This window comes from Eleutherodactylus coqui, chromosome 6 (assembly GCF_035609145.1).
Source record: "Eleutherodactylus coqui strain aEleCoq1 chromosome 6, aEleCoq1.hap1, whole genome shotgun sequence".
Classification (NCBI taxonomy): domain Eukaryota; kingdom Metazoa; phylum Chordata; class Amphibia; order Anura; family Eleutherodactylidae; genus Eleutherodactylus; species Eleutherodactylus coqui.
In genome coordinates, this window is record NC_089842.1 from 63,001,425 (window position 1) to 63,022,632 (window position 21,208).

Here is a 21,208-nt window from a genome sequence, read left to right on the forward strand (position 1 = left end):
TAAGAAATAAATAAATAGTTGTATAAAAAAAAGAACAGCAGGAGGGTAAAAGAGAACCAATGGAAAACCGACACAACCATGTGACAGAGGGAGAAATTGCTACAATGACAAGTTAATAATCACTCTCTATACATTCATTAAGGCTAAGTGGACCAAAGTGCAAAGTTTAAATATCCAAAAGGCTTCACCCTGTCTAAACCGTAGGAATCTATCAATGGGAAGTTGATGGAATCAGCACAATTGGAGTGACCGTAATATATCGAAATTCAGAATCGTGGCCAAATCCGAAATGGTGTAATATGCTATCTAAAGTACACTTGCTCAAAAGGTTTGAGCTATGTTGGTTAAGCTGGTTACGTAGGGACTGTTTAGTCCTGACCACGTATTGGAGCCCACATGAACATTCGATTAAATAAATTACAATTTCAGACCCACAACTCAAGAAAGTCTGTATCAAAAAAGATTCTAATGTAACTCTAGAAGCATAGGACTTACAGTTAGGGCCAGAAATATTTGGACAGTGACACAAGTTTTGTTATTTTAGCTGTTTACAAAAACATGTTCAGAAATACAATTATATATATAATATGGGCTGAAAGTGCACACTCCCAGCTGCAATATGAGAGTTTCCACATCCAAATCGGAGAAAGGGTTTAGGAATCATAGCTCTGTAATGCATAGCCTCCTCTTTTTCAAGGGACCAAAAGTAATTGGACAATGGACTCTAAGGGCTGCAATTAACTCAGAAGGCGTCTCCCTCGTTAACCTGTAATCAATTAAGTAGTTAAAAGGTCTGGGGTTGATTCCAGGTGTGTGGTTTTGGATTTGGAAGCTGTTGCTGTGACCAGACAACATGCGGTCAAAGGAACTCTCAATTGAGGTGAAGCAGAACATCCTGAGGCTGAAAAAAAAGAAAAAATCCATCAGAGAGATAGCAGACATGCTTGGAGTAGCAAAATCAACAGTCGGGTACATTCTGAGAAAAAAGGAATTCACTGGTGAGCTTGGGAACTCAAAAAGGCCTGGGCGTCCACGGAAGACAACGGTGGTGGATGATCGCCGCATACTTTCTTTGGTGAAGAAGAACCCGTTCACAACATCAACTGAAGTCCAGAACACTCTTAGGGAAGTAGGTGTATCTGTCTCTAAGTCAACAGTAAAGAGAAGACTCCATGAAAGTAAATACAAAGGGTTCACATCTAGATGCAAACCATTCATCAATTCCAAAAATAGACAGGCCAGAGTTAAATTTGCCGAAAAACACCTCAAGAAGCCAGCCCAGTTCTGGAAAAGTATTCTATGGACAGATGAGACAAAGATCAACCTGTACCAGAATGATGGGAAGAAAAAAGTTTGGAGAAGAAAGGGAACGGCACATGATCCAAGGCACACCACATCCTCTGTAAAACATGGTGGAGGCAACGTGATGGCATGGGCATGCATGGCTTTCAATGGCACTGGGTCACTTGTGTTTATTGATGACATAACAGCAGACAAGAGTAGCCGGATGAATTCTGAAGTGTACCGGGATATACTTTCAGCCCAGATTCAGCCAAATGCTGCAAAGTTGATCGGACAGCGCTTCACAGTACAGATGGACAATGACCCCAAGCATACAGCCAAAGCTACCCAGGAGTTCATGAGTGCAAAAAAGTGGAACATTCTGCAATGGCCAAGTCAATCACCAGATCTTAACCCAATTGAGCATGCATTTCACTTGCTCAAATCCAGACTTCAGACGGAAAGACCCACAAACAAGCAAGACCTGAAGGCTGCGGCTGTAGAGGCCTGGCAAAGCATTAAGAAGGAGGAAACCCAGGGTTTTTTTGATGTCCATGGGTTCCAGACTTAAGGCAGTGATTGCCTCCAAAGGATTCGCAACAAAATATTGAAAAAAATATATTTTGTTTGGGTTATGTTTATTTGTCCAATTACTTTTGAGCTCCTAAAATGTGGAGTGTTTGTAAAGAAATGTGTACAATTCCTACATTTTCTATCAGATATTTTTGTTCAACCCTTTAAATTAAACGTTACAATCTGCACTTGAATTCTGTTGTAGAGGCTTCATTTCAAATCCAATGCAGTGGCATGCAGAGCCCAACTCGCGAAAATTGTGTTACTGTCCAAATATTTCTGGCCCTAACTGTACGTTTATGGACAACATTAAGGTGGTAGAGGCAACATTGTTTACCACACTTAAATAAACCCACCACAGGTGGTAATAAGGAGAGGGAAGATTCAGGTTTCTTGCATAGTTGTCTGGGGGCCATAAGGTTACACAAACCTTGTCTGAAATTGAACATAGAAATGAAATTATAATTAAAGGCCTGGCTATTGACTAAACTGGGGGCCTTCTGTAAACACTCAGACTGAGACAATAGATTTGACCTTTTACGAGTGTTGCTTATCAGGTCCTTAGAATAATGTTTCTGCTGCAAATGGCCCTCAAGGATATTTGCTTAGAGTTGAAAAGTCTTCTGAATAATTCCTTCTTACATGCTTAAATTGTCTGAAGGGGACATTCAATAGCCATGGATGATGATGGGCACGCTGAAAGTCCAAAACACTATTTGTCAACTGATTTGAAATACATTGAATTCCCCAGATTGTGGGTAAGGTGAAGGTTAAGAAAGAGCGTTTCAGCAGAGGAGAAATGGTGTGAAAAAGTCAGGCTGAGGGGATTGGAATTCATCCATGAGATGAGATCCATAACCATCTGTTCAGCACCTCTCCACAAGAAGAAGAGGTTGTCTATATATCTGTGGTAGTAGACAACATGATTCATGAAAAGAGTGTTTGGAATCAGTAGAGTGTCTTCAAAGTCCTGCATAGGATAGTTCAAAATTAGAGATGAGCGAACGTACTCGTAATGAGTACTTACGCACCCGAGTACCGCCATTTTCGAGTACTTCAGTACTCGGGCGTAAAGATTCGGGGGGCGCCGGGGGGCGGGGAGAGGCGCGGCGGTGCGGGGGGTAGCAGCGGGGAACAGGGGGGAGCCCTCTCTCTCTCCCTCTCCCCCCCACTCCCCGCTGCAACCCCCCGCGCCGCCACGGCGCCCCCCGAATCTTTACGCGCGAGTACCGCTGTACTCGAAAATGGCGGTGCTCGGGTGCGTAAGTACTCGTAACGAGTACGTTCGCTCATCTCTATTCAAAATGCATGCCCATAGCACAGCTCCTGACCTGCCGACACAAACAGCCTTCAAACACAAAAACATTACTGTTTAATATAGCCTCAAGTAGAAATTCCTTCTGGGAAGAGGGCATAAGGAGATCCTGGGAGAAAGAAAATCCACTGCCATAATACCATCAGTATGAGAATGGTTGGAGTATAATGCTGCTACACCTGCAGTCAGAAATGCCAGAGGGAGGCCCTCCAAATCTAAACCCATAAGATCCTGAATGAGTTGAGTAGAGTTCTGCAAGTAGGACAGTATCATATAAAACATTTTTGTAAACATACGTCTATAAATGGCTGGTTAAAAAGTTGATGCCTGCCATGATAGGTCCTCCCCGTGGGTTGTTCAAGTTTTTATGTATCTTTGGGAGATGATAAAATAGTGGTAAGGATGGTTAATTATAATTAACTATGAGAAAATGTTTAACTTTTTTGCTTAAGATGCCTTGCTGAAATGAAGAATTAATAAAAGAATTATACTGGGATTTAAAACGGGATAGCATGTTATGACTTAGTCTCTCGTAGAAATGTAGGTCTGAGAAGATGTTATACCCTTCCTAAAGACAGTCTGCCTTATCCTATATTACCGCTCCTCCCCCCTTATCAGCTGGATGGATGATGATATTCAAATTGGAGCTCAATGTTCTGATGTTCTGTTGCTCTCTCGCTTAATATTAATGGGTGGTAGTGTACAAAACTTGTTACTGACTAGAGATATAAAAGATTCAATGGCAGGCCTCCATGGTGCACCAGGTTGAAATTGATTTTTACCTCTACCCTCATGTAGTTGGTCATTGGAATAAAGTTATGTTCAGTTGGATCAATGTCTGGAGGGGTGTACTGGAATGAGTGGAAGCAACAGAAAATGTTATGTTAGGCCACCTGCACATAAATGGGTTGGATTCCACATGTGGGAGCCCGCAGTGGAATCCAACCCTGACAGCTGCCGCTGCCAGACATGCGCAGTACAGATTTTTCTTTTAAATATTCAATTTTCCCATGCCATCGCTAGGAAATGATGCAGAATCCGCGACCATGTCAATTGACTGTATGGATGGCTTTTATTGACTATAATGGAAGCCATCCATACAGAATTCGCACAAAAATGGAAACATGCTGTGATTTTCCTCCTATCACGGAAATCGCAATTCAATTTTGCAAGTGTGCAGGAAAAAGCTCTTTTTTCATAGCATGTAACGAACGCTATTTGCTGTGGATATGAGTTGCGGATGCCAACCGCGGATTCCGCAATGCAAATCCGTTCATTTGCAGGCGGCCTTAGTGTGAGATAGCAGATGAAAATATTATGGTCAAAAAAAGTTGAAAACCATTGAGAGAAGAGGCTGGGCAAAACGATAACCCTTTCGATAATAAGGAAGTCTTATGAGCATTTAAAGCATGTTTGGAAAGATTAAAGATTTTTATTGGTTGGCTCGATGCTTCTTCGCCAGTATGTTTCTTCTTATGGGAAGTTCCTTTTCCACCTCTACATCCCCTAGTTCATCTTTTCTTTTTGTAGACAAATTATGCGTCATTTTAAAGAAGCTTATGATTGTCTCGCATTTCTGACCCTTCATGATTGGAATAAGTACTGTGGGAGAATGACTGGTGGGTGTGAACCTGGATATCGATCCTGGGGTTAGTTGGGTGGGTAACACTAAAAATGTTACAGAGAGCCCAGACCTAGAACAAATGTCTGAAGGGGGAACTATTGTGATGTCAGGCTGGTAGAATTAGTTGGTGGTGGAGCTTCAGCACAGCTGCCAACAAGGATGGAGGGAGCCTGGACAAGAGGTGGATATGTTGTTGGTGGCTCATCATTGGGCATGGGCGGGTATGATCATTACTATAAACCAAGATCTGTGAAATACCCAGTATACCTAGGTCTAAGTGCACAATCACTCAGACATGGGGGTGGGATCAAAACCCACGTGAGAGTCCACCTCACCCGTATTAGGGACCTGACCATTGTCATGGTCAGGGAGGTATTCCAGTCAAGGATTGCGTTCCTGTGCTCTAAAGGCTCCTTTTGGAATATTAGCTGTCAAACAGGTATTAGGCAGAGTGTTGCAAAGGAGGTTCGGGGTGGCAGATGCAGGACCAGGGAGGGTATGCATATTAGATCAATCAGTGGACCTATACTTGGAGGCTCTAAAGGTCCTAGGTTTATTGTAGTTTAAAGGACCACAGTGCTTAACTGTTCTTATGAATTGCACATGGGAACTGGGCTTTTTCTTATGATTCATGATGGTATTATTATCATTATTTATAATAGGACCAGGGTGATCCACATTAGTGGCCCCTGAATCCTTAGAACTAGATAGTGATGGTTGGAATCAATATTATATCTATTTAGTTTCTTGATTTTTCTGAAAATGGTCTCAATCCTGAGCTTTTTAATAAGCTCTCAAGTTGAGGCCAAAAGATGAAAGAACTTAACATGGTTTTCAAAGTTAAGGAGAGAGGAGAAAATCACACTAATATCCTTTAGTACAGACCAATCTTTTTCTTTCAATAATGATGTTCATTAGAGAAACAGAACAGTGTAAAAGGGTTGAGTGCCATTTTTCATGGAATTCCAAATCCTGATGAAATGAAGATTATCAATAAACACGTAAGCCCCTAGGTACAATGTTCTCAGGAATACATAGTTAGAGAAAATGGCAGCCAATGTCATTAATTGTCTTAGTTTTCATTAGATCTTCAAGCTGTAAAAAGAGAAGACTCAAAATCTCTGCATCCCCCTCGTTGAAGTTGCTGGAAGGCAAGTCAGTGGGGACAGAGTGGTTACTAACTAATTTGGACATCAACTGGTCCAGTGATTTGCCCTGGTCACTGTAGAAGTCAAACAAGTGATTCATGGCTGATGTAATAAACACAAATATGTAATAGGATCCAATAGAACGGATACCACTGGAGTAGCCATGAAACCAGGAACCTCAAAAAGACTTTGACCCCAAAATAAGCGCGAAACAACAAAAGACAGTAGGACCTGTGTGAGTCAACTGAAAAATAAAAAGAAACAGCACCCCATTGTGTGGCACAGTAAGTAAAAAATGCATTAATGAAGTAATGGTACCTGAAAGTATTGTGCTGGCAGCACAACACAATGAAGACCTTGATATATATGTCGGCCGGCGGCAACCTCCCCGACGGAGCGAGCGCAGAAACGTCTGTGGTACTGCAGTAGGTCCATCCTAGGATCAAAAAGGGGACTTGGCGCGCTTGAAAAGGGGCAGGGGAATAGAGTAATACCATTTATTTGATTGAAGCAACGCGTTTTGGTGCCGCACCGTCACCTACATATGACTTATACAAAAATTGGGGAATTTGAAGCAAAAACATATGGTAAATATACAAAAACAACTAGACAGGGGTCAAAAAAGGGGGGCTTTAGGTACTAAGAATATGGAAAAAACTTAAAATGGATCTTGCACACGTGCACCTAGACATAGCTTAATCTGCCACTGCAGCTCTCTGCTCCATAACCCGCAATGTATACAAGCAGATTTTTGTGCATAGATTTTTGCATCTTTTCGTTGCGTGTTGCAAAAATATTCCGAATATGTGACAGAGCCCTAAGGATGCTTTCACACAAGCATAATTATTCCGCAAGATGCAGCTGAGCAATTCCACTCCAATACTCACAGGTCTACATGCGGATGTTTGTATGGACGTTTTCTGCGTCTTCCAGTGCGTCTTACAGCATAAATCTGTTCATGCCAAAAACGTTACTTGTTTTCCTAGTCAGCGCTGTGATTAGCTATCACTAATGATGTTTTCGGGACCTGAACCAATCAGGTCCTAATGACGGCCCTCCAAACCACAGGCTGTTAGTAAAAGCAGAACTTACATTTACGCTGCTACTGCACAGAGCCCAGGCAGCAGCGACATAAATTTACTGTAACCGGTCACGAAGGGATCAATTTATGTCCCATTCTTTCAATGGCAATCGTCACAGTACAGAAACCTGTGGTGCAGAATAAGTCATCTATAGCTTATTTGACGTAGACTTTGCATCACCTGTGTGGAATCTGCACATAGAAAGCCCGTGCCAACAATCTCCTTTGAAATCCGCTTAGGATTTTTTTCGCCATGGATTTTGCTCATGTGACCATACCCTAAGGGCCTGTCATTAATTGTCATTTCTAGGTAACTACACCAGGAACGGAATAGGAACACTGCAATAAAAAGGAAAACAAGTAATAAAATATGAAGCAAGCTGAGCACGTAGAAGAATCCGGGTCCTTTAATGACTCCATTTCTTTTCCTGTTCTTTCTGGGGCTTTCGAACAACTCAATAAAGCAATGCCAGCAGCCTGGATCACCTCCGTGGTGAAGGCTTTTTATTTTGTGATAGATGGGTAAAAAATCTCTGCAGGCCTGATAACCTGCCAAAGACTGATGCTCCCAAGTTATCATGGCTGAATACATAGAGCAGCAGACTATAGGTCTTGTATCGAATAGCCGCAGGATATTTCTCTCCAGGGTTAATATGTTGCAGACTTTGCTGCATTGTAAGGAGCACCAGGCACTGAATCCGTGAGCTAGGTGAGGTGCAGAGTACATAAAGCTTGTGAATTTATTACCATACTGATTATAGCTAACAGACAATATGTTTTATACATCCAGACAATTGTACCCTATCTCCCATGATACATTATAAGCTGGATCGTATGTCATCCACAAGTCAACAGTGAGGATGCCAGAGGCTATACACTATAGTCACATAAGTTAAAGAAGATAGAAATGTGTGTCTCCTGTGTAGATACAGAAGAACGCAGGAACAATACCCAAGTGTTGTCAATAACCCTCGTAGTAGAGAAGATATTGCTAAATCTGTGCAAGGCTTTCAAAAGAAACTTCTGCCTGTAACAAAGCAATGTGGGGTTTTTACTGATAAATAGTGAATTGTTTTCTTAATAGCGTTGATTGAACCAAAACAGCTGAACCCTGTTTTGTTCCGAACTTTGCCAAAAGTTCAGCTTGGCAGGGATCCAAACCTCAGGTGGTTTGTCTCGACCAAACCCAATAAAATTCCTCTTCCTTATAGTAATTGGGACTCAGTGGTCAGTACTGGGGTCCGAGGTTCAAATCTGACTAAGGACAGTATCTGCATGAATGTTTGAGGGGGGGGGGGGGGGGTTAGAAATATTCATACAAACTCCATGCAGATGTTATTCTGAACCTAGGACATCAGTGTTGCAAGGTAACAGAGCTAACTACTGAGCCAATGCAGAAGAGGAAAAAGAAGAAAGAGGAGGAATGGTTAGCACTGTTGCCTTGCAGCACTGGGGTCCTAGGTTCCAAAAACGACATCTGCATGGGGTTTGTATGAATGTTTGCAGAAACACACAAACTCCCATGCAGTTGTTGTCCAGAGCCACATTTGAACCTAGGACCCCAGTGCTGCAAGGCAACAGTGCTAACCACTGGGAGGAGTAACCAATCAAACATTTCAAAAGTTCACTCAGCAATAGAATTTTAAAGGAGCAGATTTATACATAGCATGCTATGCTGAAAAAAGACAATTGTCCCTCCAGTTCAGCCTGTTTCCACCCCCCCTTGTTGATTCAGAGGAAGGCAAAAAACGCCAATGAGGCAAAAGTCAATTTACCCCCTTTTGGGGGAAAAAATTCCTTCCCAATTTCATAATGGCAGTCAGAATAATCCCTGGATCAACATTTGAAAATGTCCTACCTGATTCTGAGATCAGCAGTCAGAAGATACCAACCCTTCTGGTATTTTAATGTCTATATCCTGTAATGTCATAGTGCTCTAAAAAGACATCTAGTCCCCTCTTAAACTCCTTTATTGATTTTGCCATCACCATCCCCTCATGCAGAGATTTCCATAATCTCACTGCTCTTACAGTAAAGAACCTCGTATGTTGCTGACGAAACCTTTATTCCGCTAAATGTAGACGATGTTACCGTTGCAGTCCTGGGAGAGATCCTTGTATTGTCCCGTAATGTATTTACACATAGTTATCTGGTTGCCCTTTAACTGTCTTTTTTCTAGGGAGAATAATCCTAATTTTGATAGCCTGTCTGAGTATTCCAGTCCTATCCTTCGGTTTATTAATTTAGTTACCTTTCTTTGTACCCCCTCAAGCACTGCAACATCCCTCCTGAGAACCGATGTCCAGAACTGTACACAGTATTCCCCCAGCTTATCCAGGTCTGTTTATAGCTGCACATTGTCCTCCATTGTATTATTTATCTTCTATAATTTTGTGTCATCTGCAAATATTGATATTTTACTGTGCAGCCCCTCTATCAGGTCATTGATAAATATATTGAACAGAATTGGGCCTAATACTGAACCCTGTGGCACCCCACTAGCAACGGTGGCCAAATCAGAGTACAATACATTTGTTACCACCCTCTGTTTTCTAACTCTGAGCCAGTTCTTTACCCAGATACACACGTTTTTGCCAACACCGAGCTGTCTCATTTTGTATATCAGCCTATTATGCAGCTTGGTGTCAAATGCTTTAGAGAAATCCAGATATACGAGATCAATAGACTCTCCCAGTCTAAAAGTAAAACTGTCCTAGTAGCCCAAAGCAACCAATCAGAACTCAGCTTTCATTTTAGCAGAGCAGAATGAAAATGAAAGCTCTGCTCTGATTGGTTGCTATGGGCAACTAGGACAGTTTTACTTTAAGATAGCTTTATTAATCTCTCCCACAGCTCTTTAAAGTGGATCTAAAAAATACAAAGAAGTCAGAGCATTCTGTAGATTTACCAATACCATTCTAAGACACTTTTCAAAGCAGATTATAAAACACTCCAATCTCTAGATCAGTAATAACTGATTACAACTCCCAGTCTTCAGCTGCCCTGCCATGCCAAGAGTTGTAGATGTAGAGCCATAGCTTGTATATAGAGCAAGGCACTAAATTTAATACCCTTGAGGTGTCCCCATTAAGGTTCAACCATGTTGAGGTCGCGGTACTGTGGAGGATTGTCCATGTTTGTCCATCTTTGATTTTACAGTAGTTCTTTAAAACTTTAATGGATGTTTTAGATCACTATTCCATTTGAATATAGAACCTTCTGCAAGAAGACCCAATCCATAGAATATAACTGGTCTCTTAAGAAGATTGGAGGGGTAGTTCTCCAGCTCAACAGTAAACAACCCCCCCCCCCCCCCCCCCCCAGCTGAGTCCAGTACTGATGGTATAGTCAGCCTTATTCAAGTGGGTTAAGTTAGATTTCCTCGGATTATTATTATCATAGGCCATTAAAGAAATTGCCCTATTAGGGAATATGAACATCATAGAGTGGGGTCCCTTACTTGAGACCCTGCTTTATGACCAACAATAGAGAGCCACTCAGCAAGAGAAGCTCCCAATCTGGCGGACCATGTGCTATTCTGTTAGGATATATTGTCCTTCTCTGGCACAGAGTGGTAAGGCAGTAGAAATGCAGTCCTAAGCTCTCGCTCACGACCTGAAGGCTGCGAGTTCAATTCCGATTTAGTTCAGGTAGGCAGCTTAAGGTTGACTCAGCCTTCCATCCTTCCAAGATCGGTTAAATGAGTCCACAGCTTGCTGGGGGTAATAAATAAATTACTTGAGATTAGTTTATTTTTATATATTCCCATGTAGTACATATCTTGTGGATTGTCCATACAAATTTGTGAGCAGAAAATTCACAGTGCATTACAGTAGCAGTGAAGTGGATGGGATTTTAGCTAAGCTCATATACATGTCGCAGAAAAATGATGTCTGCACACAAATTAATTTGCAATGAAGACTTTAAACCTGCAGAACGTGAATTCTTACTGCAAACTTGCACCATGGATTACACAGTTTTCAATGCATAGGGTGTACACCATGCAAATTTGTGAAAAAAATCTGCACCGAGATCTGCTTGAAAAATGTGTAAATTTTGCTGTGGATTTGCCACAATTTTCAGCTAAATCCACAATAGATTTTTTTTTTTTCAGGCACATGTGGACTTACCATAAAGATGCAAAAATATATATACAATTTCCTATTAGTAAGGGCTCCTTTACATAGGATGACTATCAGATGCAGATGTTCCCAACAGGAGCGATCATCGTTGAGTGAATAGAGCGGGTTGAGCATCCATCTGGCCCACGCGCCTATATTCACGGTAAACAGGCAGTTGCTCATTGATGAAAGACTGCCTGTCTATTTACATGGGCTGATCATCAGCATGCATAATCTAAATGATCAATGATAATAAAACAAGTCTTTCATCGTTCAGTTGGTGCATGCATTTACACTAAATGATCATCGTTCAGATTCTCGCGATCCAATAAGAATCTAAATGATGATCAGCCCATGTCAAAGGGCCCTACGACTTGGTACATGGACTCTTGAGTCACTTGCATTTCCAGAAACCCTTAAGAGGGGGTGTTGATAACTTCTTGGCTTTTTAATCTTCATTTGTTTTTACATCAATTAAAGTTTTTATATCATTTGAAAGCTTAATTTTTGCAAAACTTTGTGTCATTCTAATGTTATGCAGGTGTGAAGCCAAAATGGCAGAGTCTACAGCAGATGTCACTGCAACGGAAAGTGGTGATGAACTTCCTGTTTGGGATGTCAGCTGAAGCCATTCACAGGGACATGGTGTGAACATTAGGTGACTACTACCCTTTGTATTCCACAGTGAAAAATCAGGTTGCCCAGTTTAAAACTAGCCACTTTAACACCAAAGTTGAAGACCATTCCTGGACCATTCCTGGCCAAAATAAATGGAACAGGAATACATTTTTCTCACGTGTGATGCCACCGTTCCTTTTACCCACCGGTATGATCCTCGGCGGTAATAAAGAGAATTCACACACAATGTGAGGTCGAAGTACCTCAGTGCCTGAGAACGGTCAGGGCCTGGCAAGACTTAACTTGGAAATTTCAATATCTCACAAATCAAGAACACACTAGTGTCTGTAAGAACAGAAGGTTGAAGGTCAGGGAGGAAACTCAGGATGATATCAGTCCTGCAAGTCTGCGTTATTTGTCAGGTACCGCTCCTGGAAGGGGAAGACAGGGGTAGGGTCACTCCACAGACACTCTTGTAACACAGTACCTCTGCACTGTGGTCTTGGCCTTCTTTTCTCACACTCCCTCTCAGTCTCTCTTTCTCCTCACTCTCTATTGGCTCCTGGCATTGGGGTTCTCAGGATACCTCCCCTCTTTCTACAACACTTCACCACATGAGGGTTGAAGGTACCCCCACGTGGCTGGCAATTCACTCCTTTCACTGTGATGGACTCCGGTGATGTACTCTGGAGATGGACTGAGCCTACCACACCCAAATCACTCATACTTATAGTATCTCACATACCACGTGACAGGACATAAACTGATACATTTACAGACATCTCCTGACCTAGAATCGTGTAGACATTAGCCTCTCACTTGCTGCAGCTGTCCAATACACATAACAGGAGACTAGACAATCTGCATAGTGCATCCACACAAAAGACATGACATGTATGACATTTATGGAGGGGCCAGTAATAGATGTTCTGGGCCACTACACTATTATCTGTAATCTAATTTGAAGAAACATCTCAAGAGAACCAAATTTGCCTCGATTTCTGATGCAATTGCAGTGATTCATGCCTGATTTGCCGCCAAACCAAAAGAATTCTTTCTGGATGGGTTAAAGAAGTTACAACATCGCAGTCAGAAGTGCATTGATATCCAATGGGACTATATAGAATAATTGAAATTTCAATTTTTGTGGTCAAAGCCAAGGACTTATCAGCACCCCCTCAGATAACAAAGCAGTGTATTATACTGAGATGGATGGAAGTATGCCACGTGCTGTCTATGAGCAACCTGAAATGCACTCATCTTACACATACAGCCAGGCTCATCTAGCAGTAAAAGAGGAAAGAAGCATAATAATGATAAGTACTTGGAGGATACGCTTCGTCAGTGAGTATCTGGATGAGGACTATATGCTGAATGTTAATTTGACGTATTTGGTCGTTATTGTAGCAGAAAGAGATCGTACGGCGAAACAAAATTGCATTTTATCAAATACCGTTTTTCTTGGGGAAAAAATGACATATCTGGAACCTTTCAGCGTGTAGAATAGTGTTTACGTAACTGTAATGTCCAGTATAGTGCTACTTAATGGAGATGAGCGAGATAACAAGGCCACTGTTATTCTCCATTTAATTCCTTCTGCTTACAATCTTGCTTAGCATTACCAGCCTCTTTCCCAAAAGATGTATTAACAAAAGAGAGCAGTGCCGGAATTGTTTCACCTTCTGTCACCGAGTATTTAAATACACAATGCAGTCGATTCAACCGCAAATCCAAAATGTATGTCTTTATGGATTTATAGAGCAAGAGACTTACTTTAGACCTTACATGAGTAGCAGCTGCTGAGTTAAGACCCTTTTAAATGGAGCGATTATCATTCAAAAAATCCTTAAAATGAGCAAAAATGATATGATAAACGTTAAGTGTAAGCATGGTGAATTCACGAACAATAAGTTAATCCTTTTTCTATAGACATAATATTATCGTACGTCGTTGAATTTCATTGCCTAAACAGCCATCGTCCAGTCATTCGCAGATTCGAGGGAGGGGGTGATTGCCGGGGCGTAGTTGCTGTGCGCCACAAAATGCTCTGCGATAAGCTGCCGGCAGAACAAAAGTGGGTTTTTAACACACCCACAAAGTGCTCTACTATTGGCTGCTAAAGCATCGAATGATCGAAAGTACGTGATGACATATGCCACAAGAGCTACATAGAAGCCTCAAGGGATTGTTTGCCAATATGATCGCCTGGAGAGTGCCACGTGATGCTACCGCTTCTTTTCACCACTTCGAGAGATACTGCTCATCACAAAGAGGACTACTTCATTCAGTCACCCGCAAGTACTGGCCACTAGAGATGAGCGAACGTACTCGGTAAGGGCGATTTCGCAATCGACCACCGCGATTTTCGAGTACTTCACTACTCGGGTGAAAAGTACTCGGGTGCGCTGTGGGGCGGGGGGTTGCAGAGGGAAGTGGGGGGTAGCAGCGGGGAACAGGGGGGAGTCCTCTCTCTCTCCCTCTCCCCCCCCCCCCCACTCCCCTCTGCAACCCCCCGCTCACCCACAGCGCCCCCGAGTACTTTTCACCCGAGTAGTGAGATACTCGAAAATCGCGGTGCTCGATTGCGAAATCGCCCTTACCGAGTACGTTCGCTCATCTCTACTGGCCACTTCTTCAAGAGAAAATTTGCAGGAGTGAACACTTCTAATTATAAGGCCACATTCACATGAGCGTTTTTATATAGATATTTAGCCGCGATGAAACTCACATCCATGTAAGGCATTGGATTCCAACCATCCGTGCTGGTCATTTTGTGCCGGATGAGTCTGGTATGGCAGTGGTTATCTACAGATAAGTACCAGTGATCATACTTTTACTGTGTGGCTTATTCATAGAATGGTAGAGTTGGAAGGGACCACCAGGGTCATTGGTTGCCATGCCAAAGTTGGTTAGGGATAACATTACCACTTCAGTAGTGGTGTTTCCCACATATATTTGTTGGTCCTTTATGGACATTAAGTATGTCTTGGTCTGATGTGTTGGTGAGATCGGTATTGAACTCCAGTACTGTATGAACATAACAATTTTAAATTATATCATTTTCATTAGTAAGCAATACTGCATACACGGCTGCAAGCTTTGGAGTCCCCTGTTACACAGTTTTACAATGGTATCTGAGGGAAAAATATCCTAATGTTTAATCATATTGTTATATTTAAAATATGATCATTTTAATCATTCATTATCCTGTTTTTCCAAATAACACACAAAAGTTCTACAATTATCCTCCATGGCAAATGTGAGTATAGTACATTAAAAAAAATCCTGCCCCTAAAAAGAGTTGTCATTTTGCTGCAAAACTTGGCAAGCAGTTACATCTCAGGCAGATATGCAGATGATTAGATTTGCGACATGGTTAGATGAACCGTCTTGCCACCCAAGGTCCTAAAAGTGGGTCCACCATTGGCTTACTAAAAGGCTCTTAGAGACTTGTGTGCAGTGGACCTCTTTCTGCTTGTGTAGAGCTTGATGACCATTAGTCACCTCTACGATCTATCAAAGAGATTTCACCAAGTTAACAGTGTTTGGGAGGGGGTGTATTATTAGTTTGTGAGAAGCTGGATGGCCGTATCGAAGAATTTCCCTCCACCTGGGCCATTCTGACCAGACTGTTAGGTGGTGTTAGTATGAGTGGATGTGTGAGGATCATCTGACCGTCTGATAAGCAAGAGCAGCTCCAACTGTTTCATTGACCGTCATCCAAAGATAGTTGTTACCATTGTTTCAGGCCCTGTGTCTGTCGGAACCATTTCAAGGGCTTGGCTGTATGATATTTGGTCTCACAACACCAATTACTAGTATTGCCTTTGACACCCACCCACCATTGCCTATGTTTGCAGTGGTGTTGTGAACGATGAAATTTAACTGCTATGGAGTGGAACTGGGTTGTCTTCAATGACGAATCCAGGTTTAGTTTAGGCACTGATGACGGCCGTGTTTGTGTCTTGAGACCTAGGAGTGAGAACCTCAATCTTACTTTTGCTGTGGCACAGCTCATTGCCCCCACTGCTGATGTGATGATCTAGGGGGGCATCACATATAACAGTTAATCACCCCTAGTAGTGGTATGAGGGACAATGACAGCTCAGCAATATATTCAGAACATCCTGCAGCCACATGTGTTCCTCTCATGGCGGCATCCAATAGGCATTTTCCAGCAGGACAATGTTCAGCCGCACACACAAGGGGGTCACAGGAGCCCCCACAACATTGTCACACTGTGACTGCCCGGTTACCAGATTTATGACCAATAGAAGATGTATGGGACCATTTGGGACCATCTCCAATCTAGAGGCGGTACAACAGGGTACTGGAGCCACCATGCCCGCCGGTATCACATCTTGTATCTAACCTAGAGGTGGTACAACAGGGTACTAGAGCCTCCATGCCCACCCATATCACATCTTGTATCCAAACTGGAGGCGTACAAAAGGGTACTAAAGCCTCCATGCCCAGCCGTATCACATCTTGTATCCAAGCTAGAGGCGGTACAACAGGGTACTAGAGCCTCCATGCCTGCCTGTATCACATCTTGTATCCAAGCTAGAGGCGGTACAACAAAGTACTAGAGCCTCCATGCCTGCCTGTATCACATCTTGTATTCAAGCTAGAGGCAGTACAACAGGGTACTAGAGCCTCCATGCCTGCCTGTATCACATCTTGCATCTACGCTAGAGCCGGTACAACAGGGTACTAGAGCCTCCATGCTCACCCGTATCACATCTTGTATGCAAGCTAGAGGTGGTACAACAGGGTACGAGAGCCGCCATGCCCCCTAAATCACATCTTGTATCCAAGCTAGAGAAGGTACAACGGGGTACCAGAGCTTCCCTTCAAGGGGTCAGTTTTTCGCAATAAATTCTCCTTTTGCTCTGATATTGTAATCACTTACTCATGTCAATGTTACAATCACACAGAGAAAGTTTCATTCCATTCTGACAACTCCTTTGAGGTGCTTGATTTTTTTTGACAATGAGTGTATATATCTTTCTCTCGATTGCCTATTAATGAAACATTGAAGGCCTGCAATTCTGCAACTTAATGAAAATTGCAAGCCATTATCATTGGCAAGGGAAGTGAATTGTTTCCTCTGAATGTTGAGCTGATTTCAGATGATACATGTCCATAATGGAATAAATTGCTAATGAAGTGCTGAATTGCTGGAAGGATTCCTGTTACTTATTAGACATTTTAGTTAATTAGAAGTTTTGAAAAGAAGAATTTGGGGAGGAGGGAATTCATTGTAACTCATCAAAATAAGGTCAAGAAGATGTAACCATGCTAGCTAGACTTTATGTGAAATCTCCAAGGGTTTCAACATGATGACATTTAAAGAACTATGCAGAATATGTAGAGCAAGTAGAAAAAACTCTCTTAATAGAGATGATATAAGGTCACTGGTCAAGAGCAACTTGAGGAATGAAATTCTTTTTCAAAAACATTACATTTTCAGCTTCTTTTTTGAAAACTTTCTTCCTGAAAGGTTACATTGTTATTTATTGTCTCCCACTGCCATTTTGGTTCCTCCATTTTGATCTACTCACTCTTCCTGCACTATACTACTCTACCGACAGTAATTGGACACCTGAACAAAAATGAAAAGTAGTATTTACTTACATACTAGTAATTATTAGGAAATTATAGTACCACACACACAGCACTGCTACATGTACATCACATACAACTCTGCTACATACATTCTTTATCCCATACCACAGGGATCGCAAGCAGTACAGCACTCGGGATGAAGGACCTGTAGTGACGTCACCATCATGCTCTGCCCCTGATCACATGACGGTGACATCACAGGTCCTTCCTCCCGAGTGAGTTACATGCTCCGCCCCTGATGTCATGACGGTAACATCATCACAGGTCCTTCATCCCTGTGCCTCAGTTGCTATGGAATACTAATGAACACCTAGTCAGAGAGCAGCCGTGTGCTTAAAGAACCTGTAATGAATTCACCGTCATGTGAACAGGGGCGGAGTATGTAACTCATTCACTCACTCACGGACAGGTGGTTGTTAGTATTTTGATGGTAATACTTAGAGGGGCTCCTTTGGCCCTAATGACATCAGATACTCTCTGTGGCATACTTTCCATTAACGTTTCTACTACAGCTGGTATTTACCTCCATTCATCCTGCAAACGTCTGGTGAGCTCTCTCATATTTCCTGGCCAAACATCACCATTTTCCCCATGATATTCAGTAGGATTCAGGATGGTACTCTGAGCAAGCCAGCCCAATCATGGAACATGCATATCCTTAAACCAACATAAAACAGTCTTGGATTTGTGACAAGGTGTATTGATTTGTTAGAAGTATGGCTGACCATTCCAATTGTTGAGTATTACAACATTGTCGGCAGCACATTATTGTCTAGAACGTCACGGTACACCTTTGTGCTAATGGTTCTTGCCATTGAAACCAACAGACGAAGATTATGCCACGTAAAACATCCCCAGACCATAATGGAACTTTCACCATACTTAACTGCCAGCACAACACACTCAGGCAAAAGGTGTTCTTCAAATGTCCTCCAAACCCAGTTACGTCCATCTGATTTAACCCCTTTACGACCAAGGATGTACCGGTACGTCCTGTGGCCGTGGGGTATGTATGAAAAGAGGTTGCGATGCAACCTCTCTTCATACAGTGCGGGCGTCAGCTGTTTATAGCGGCCGATCGCAGCTATTAACCATTTAAATGCTGCTGTCAATTCTGACAGCGGCATTTAAATCCCCCGAACGATGTTCGGGGGTCCCACACGGCCCCCCCGCGCGGTGAGATCGGGGGAGCCGTGCAGGTGTCATGGCAGCCGGGGGCCTAATAAAAGGCCCCAGGGCTGCCTTAACAGACTGCCTATAAAGCGATCCCCGTGGGGTGGCTTGATAGACTGCCTGTTAAAAAGCAGTATGACGTAATGCTATAGCATTACGTAATACTGCAGGAGCGATCAAAGCATCGCATCTTAAAGTCCCCCAGGGGGACTTCAAAGTAATGTAAAAAAAAAAATCAATAAAGTTTTTTTTAATTGAAAAAAAAAAAGTTGTAAAAGTTTAAATCACCCCCCTTTTGCCATATCTATTATTTAAAAAACTAAATAATAAATTAAAAATATGTATTTGGAATCGCCGCGTCCGTAAAAGTCTGAACTATCAAAGTAGTGCATTATTTTTCCCGCACGGTGAACGTCGTCCAAAAAAAAAAATGAATAACGCCAGAAATGCACTTTTTTAGTTACCCTGTCTCCCAGAAAAAACGCAATAAAAAGCGATCAAAAAGTCGCATGTATTCCAAATTGGTACTAACAGAAACTACAGGACATCATGCAAAAAATGAGCCCTTGCTGAACTACGTCAACAGAAAAATAAAAAAGTTATCGCGCGCACAAAATGACGGCAGAAAATAATTGAAAAAAATTAAATGACTTTGAAAAAAAAAAGAGGAGTATAGTAAAAAAAAACCTATACAAGTTTGGTATTGTAGTAATCGTACCGACCCATAGAATAAACTTATCATGTCATTTTTGTTGCCGTTTGTGCGCCGTAGACGCAAGACGCACTAAAAGATGGCGAAATGTCGGGGTTTTTTTTCATTTTACTCCACTTAGAATTTTTTTAAAGTTTTTCAGTACATTATATGGTACTTTAAATAGCACCATTGAAAAATACAACTCGTCCCGCAAAAAAAAAGCCCTCATACAGCGACGTCGATGGATAAATAAAGGAGTTACGATTTTTTTAAAGGGGGGAGGAAAAAACGAAAATGGAAAAAGAAAAATAGCCGCGTCATTAAGGGGTTAAAGATGGAGTAGCTTGATTCATCCCTCAATAGATTGTTCTTCCATTGTTTAACTGTCCAATGATGATGCTCCTTGCACCACTGTAGACAGGCCATGCATTTCCTTTGAGAGAACTCACCAAACATTTGCAGGATGAATGAAGGGAAATACTAGCTGAAGTGTATCATATGTTAGTAGAAAGCATACCAAGAGATTATCCAATGCCATTACTGCCAAAGAAAGCCCTACTAAGTGTTATCATATGTAAATTAATACTACTTTTAATTCTTAGTCAGGTGTCCAATTACTTCTGGAAGGATAATGCTTTGTGTGTTAGTCTCAAGTCTTGCAAATAAGGAAGATGGAATAATACGTCTGCAGCGCCACCTATTGGATGGCAGTATTCCTGCAAATCAATGTCAGAACCTTTATACAAATCTTTATAACAATGATTGGGAATTGAAAACCAAAAGCCAGAATCCATACACAGACAGCTGTTTCTGTTTTTTTTTTTTGCCCCCCCATCAGTGTACAGTAGGTTTCTGGCTTAGCTAGTGTGAGGCCTGTGACATTAGTCCAGAAGGGTATCATCTCTCCTTAAGGAGAGCACCTAAAAGGTGTGTAAGGAGACACCTAGGAGATGGGTTGGGAGACTTATAAGGCCAGTCTCCAGTGTTGGAACACATTGGATAAGTTTTCAATATACAAACTCCTTATACATAGAGGGATGCAGTAGATATCACTTGCCAAACCTATATTGCTTTACCGGTAAATGGAAATATGAGGCAACCACTGCTTTACTAGAGTTGGTGTTTGTCTCATGTGGTCGGGTTAACTGGCTTTATGTTAAATGTGTACTTCCTCACTTGCTGCCAGGTTCCCTCACAGTTGACCTCTAAAGGTTGAAGCAGCAGACCACCCATGATCTGTTTATTGTTGGAAGACTCTTCTACGGTTGGGTTGCCATTTGTCCAGCCCTCTAGCTTTTTTTTATTCCTCAGGCACTTTAGTGAAACACCAGAGGGAAACAGATACAAGAAATGATCCCAAGGGTTCTCTGAAACAGCTCAAGTCATCGCTTTTGATGCCAGTTGCCTCCTTGCATCGTTGCACGCAGCATTCTTCTTCCAGCTATCTCTGGCTATGGATGATGAACTAGTGCAAAAAGCGCACCGGTCATCAGCGCTGCTATGAAAAAACTATCCAGGCACATTAATATACGGGAACCAAGCCTTACAAAAAGGGATTGTCAAAGCAGACAATCGTTTCCATTAGTGATAGCAACTTAATACATACGCTTTCCTTACAGAAGACAGATGCTAATGGAAACGTACCCACCGTCTCTTCTTGACACTTCAGTTGTCTTTAATCAAATATTAGGGATTATTTATTGCCAGGTGATTAATTTTGGAATGTCAAGAGGGCAAAAATAAACAGGTCCCTAATATACGAATTACTCTGCGTATTATTACAGCAAAAAGCCCTGATTTATGTCCTCGCTGCTGGCGCACGTGGACTTTCCCATCTCCAATTGTAAATAATTCAGGGAGAGGTGTTAATAAAAATGTTCTGGCGGAGGAAATCATAGCATGTGTTTTCCTTGTGCACAAAATCATTCTGTTTGCTTTCTGCCCTTGAGTTT